Below are 4,658 nucleotides of genomic sequence, written 5' to 3' on the forward strand. Positions count from 1 at the left end.
GAAAGAATGATAGAGAGTAAAATCAAGCACAAGAGGGCTTTTGCTGAAAAGTAGAGAGCACAGCCAATTTGCAAACTTTGAAAAATCTAGACGGATGGATGATTGTCCAGAACAACAAGGTTTACGGGAAATCGAAACAAAAAAGTCTACGGAATGAGAAAAACGTCAAGCTGTGAGCTGAAGCTAGATGAACAACAAGGCGGATGGAATCCAGAACGTACCTTAATCGAGGAGGACTGATTGCTGGGAGATCGAATGAATGGAATCCACAACACACACAAAGACCTCGTCTTCCCAGTCTTCCTCTCTTCTATCTCTCTCTTTCTCTCTCTCTCCTTCTCGCTTTCCTTTTTTCTAGTTTTCAATACTTCCGGGTTTTTAAATATATTTATTACACTGGGCAACTCTCCGGTGTGATCCCTCGTACATATTCTCTCTCTTTTCTTTTCCTCAATACCATCCATTTTAACAAAAGATCCAACTTAAATTTCAACAATCTTTTTGTTACCATTTGGAAATATTATATACGAAAGTTATCTCAATAGACGTAAACATTCGAGTCATTGTCCTTGGTTAGCTAACCAACAAGTCACGGCTCGCTATAAGCCCGACCCAAGTATTTTATTCGAATGGGCCGAGTTGGGCTTAGAAAAATGAGTCAATGGGCCCGACCTAATCCAAGCTCGCCATAGGCCTGGCCCGAGCATGACAAATCGAAGCCCACGGCCAGGCCCGTTTATGAAATATAATGTTTTTTTTATATAATATTAAGATAACATAATAAACTTAGTTTTGAGCGTGAACAATAGACTTAGATACTAATAATTATTTATTTGAGTATGAATTTAAATTCCCTTACACCTTTTTTTTTTTAAGGTAAAAGGGATATTATTCTCATGGGCGGACAACTCATTCATGAATACGATCGTACAAGATCAAGCTTGAAGTTCACAAGTGACCCTTAGTTACATCCACTGCTCATATGACTATACGAATCGTCAGATAAATCACCCTAAGTGATAACAAAACTAAAATCCTACAAGGAAAATAAAGTCCAAAAAGGTGGACACTCAATGCTAAACCAAAAATGCGTCCAAAAAAACGAACATCCAAAACTAATTTATTCGACATAACCCTAAGTCTTAGCATCCGTCATGATTAGTTTGGGGCCAGGACCTTCATGGTGTACCCCTCCACCCGTCAAAACAATGAACAACCTTAGATTAGAACTACGTAATAAGCTCGATCATAGTAACCCAAACCCAGAACTCTCCCAAAAACAAACTAAAATAGAAAGAGGAGGGAAAATGGCCCATACCCAAAAGGACCCAGCCTACTCCCACATACCCCCTCACAGCCCTCAACCCGCTTGGACCAGGGAGCCGAATCGGGTACCAGAACGAACCACCATAGCTCTGCCGCCTTCAATTTTTGTCCGGCGGTCTCCCTCTCGCGAACCACATCGCGTCAAGAAGTCAGTGGACTCTGACCGACGCCGTGCACTTAGAACCCCACGCCTTCACACAACAATGTCTCCAATCTCAAATCGAAGCCTCGCCGGTCTTCCACCTCATCTGGAAAGCTTGAATCGTGCACACCCCACTGCATACGAACTGCAACGCAGGAAACGCCGATGCCCTTACTCTTGAATTTCCTTGAAACACTAGATCAGATCCGGAGTCCCAAGCCGAAAAGAATCTTCGCCGCTCCAAAGGGACACCAAAGCCACCTCTTCCTCCGCTCACTTGCGTAGCCCGACACCGAAGACGTCCTGCAGCAGTCGAAAGCCTCCCCGAGTCTCCGCCGCTTTGCTCTCGCGATCGAAACCTAGGGTTTCGGTCTCTTGAGAATAAGGTTTTAGATTCCCTTAAACCCTTAAAAAGTTTTTCCTATAATTTATTAATCTGTAAACAATGAGTATTTATCACTTATTTCTTTTGTTTTTTTACAAATATAAAAATGATCGATAGAAAATATCAATTAGTTTTGATTTATTATCAGATCGTGTATAATTAATAATTGAGATTATAAATGTGGGGGGTATATGAGTCAAAATTTATATTTATAATATTCGTCTTAACTAAATTAAATTTTCAGCACGAAACGACCAACACGACCAGTTCATGAGCCCAACCTAAGCACTGCCCGACACGTTTTGGGCTTGGGTCGTAGGCCGGTTTGGGTCTTACATTCGAGCATATGGGCCATCCCAAGCATGTTAAGAAGTGGTCCGTCTTAGGCCGTCCCAAGCACGACCCAAAGCCCAATTAAGTGGGTCAGGCCAAACCGGGCCGACCTGTTTGCCACACTATCATCGTATGACAAGGCGAACACCTTGTTAGCTTTTAGGAATTTTATCAGTGCGCCTCACCAATGGAGTTAACCTGGTGCCAATGGTTACCATTCTCACCGGGTGGTCATCAGATATAGAGACTTTTATGGTTTCTTCCACCGCTCCGGGGCGCTCATCTGAATCGGTATCATCCCGGGGATCCACGTAGGGGTCCCATGGTGCTTAAGAACTAAAGCAAAAATAATCAGAGGTAGTAACAATTCAAAGGCAATTGAACTGAAAGTGATTATCCCTATCATTCTTCTCAACAGAACACAACCAAGACTGTAAGAGCTGTTAATACATAGCAAACATGTGATGCATACATACATATCAATTCTCCTCTTCTATTACTCATTCAATGACAGAAATTCATTAAAATAGAGATCGCAGAACAAAATATGCTTTTGAATATAACATCCTTTTTCTATCTTAAGAAAGAAATAAAACCTGCTAAATACACAAGGCTACATATAATCTCACCTTATTTGACCTCTTTTTCCACGTTTCCATTTCATTATAATAACTGCTTTCTTTCCAATTTTATCATCTGGGTCAGTCGGTTGTCATTGGTTGGGTCATGCAACACCTGAAACGGGCCTTCCGCACAGTTGTCATGATCTCTGTCTCTGCAATCTCGAGCATTCTTACCACCTCGGAGAAGGGTGGCCTGGCATCAGGGTTGGCATCCCAGCATCTCGTCATTATCTCACCAAGAACAGTTAAGCAGTCAGGGGGAATGATAGGACGGACACCCTTATTGACAACTGCAAAAGCTGCCTGCACTGCTGTCATTTTTGAGAACGGAAGCATCCCTGTAATAAGCTCCCAAAGAACAATCCCAAAGCTGTAAACATCAACTTTCTGAGTGTATGGTCGATGCTGGATCATCTCCCTGTAGAGAGCCATACGATATAGCAAATGTGCTCAACAGACAGTCTTGAGTTTAATATATTACGTACTCCAGATAAGTAATAAAAAAAATTCTAATAGCAGTTCTCGAGATTCAAACCAGATAAAGATCATGAACAACAGAAAAGTACAACCTTGAAACATTTTCAATGTTTTGATTTTCTCATCATGAACTTATTGATTTGACAACAACTCTTGACAAGCTTCATATAAACTCCACTAATCAATGTCATCGAATTGGGCAAGTTGGCAAAACAGAAGAAACAAAAATTCAACAGCAACAAATAAGAAACCCAAGAGAGAACATAAATTATGATGCAATCAAATGCTCAAATGAGTGATTGACCAAGATGCAACTAGTTTTGGGTTTAGAGAGCAATTCGTCTCCGTGTCCAACTCAATCCAGCCACACTTGGTCCACAGCCTCCAATATATTTATGGCCAAATTTAAGGAGGGATGCTGAAAATGAAGTCCCACCACAGAAATTCCAAGTAATTTAAAAAATGAATGAATGAATGTAAAACAGGAAAACAATTTTTCTAAAAGAATAGACTAAATGGGACAGGTACAAGTATTCAACTGCATACGACTGTATACCCAGTCCAAGATCCATCTCCCAAGTCCAACGTAACTTAGCAGGTAAAAACTTCACATCATTTTCACAACACAAACATTTTTTATGTGAATAACTTGAAAATGATCAGAAGAATAATCTATATTGGAATCATAGAGTTGAAGCACTAAAGCTACCAACAAAAATTAAACTGATACAAATATAGTTTACTGCTGCATCACATTTCATCTATGTATCTATTGTCCCCAAAGTCAAGTACTTTACAAAACCCTATCTGAACGATTGAAGGTGTTAAGATTCAAATATTTAGTATCACGACTATCATCTATTAATGGGATTGCTTCACAGGTTTTGTGCCATTTGCAGCTAACACCAACAACTTGGGAAGTTTAAAAATGCAGATTATGGCTAAAGAAAAGCCAGAAAGCTCAAACCGGTGGTATGAGATCCTGGCTCAGACACTGTCCGCAGGCTTATCCCTTAGGCGTCTTCTATTTCAGAATTAAGCCGGTTCCTCTAATAACATGCTCTTAATGTGGGAGATTTCACAGCTATCTGCTTATTTATTTATCTCTACGCAATCAATAGCAGTTATCATATCAAAAATATAAGACGACCCATCATCACTTGATTTTTGAAACTAGAGAAACCTTTTATGCTTTCAGAGCCTTGCCATATGTTTTTATTAGGCTTCCAAAATAGCAAACTAGATACGAATCAGAAACTGTGAACACATCTTTTTTTTTTTTTAGAGAAAATAACAATATCAACAACTGAAGGCAAATGCAAATAGTCCTAAGAAAACATGTAATTAAGATATATGATTTAAAAACAAATTT

Source organism: Fragaria vesca, linkage group LG4 (assembly GCF_000184155.1).
Source record: "Fragaria vesca subsp. vesca linkage group LG4, FraVesHawaii_1.0, whole genome shotgun sequence".
NCBI classification, from domain to species: domain Eukaryota; kingdom Viridiplantae; phylum Streptophyta; class Magnoliopsida; order Rosales; family Rosaceae; genus Fragaria; species Fragaria vesca.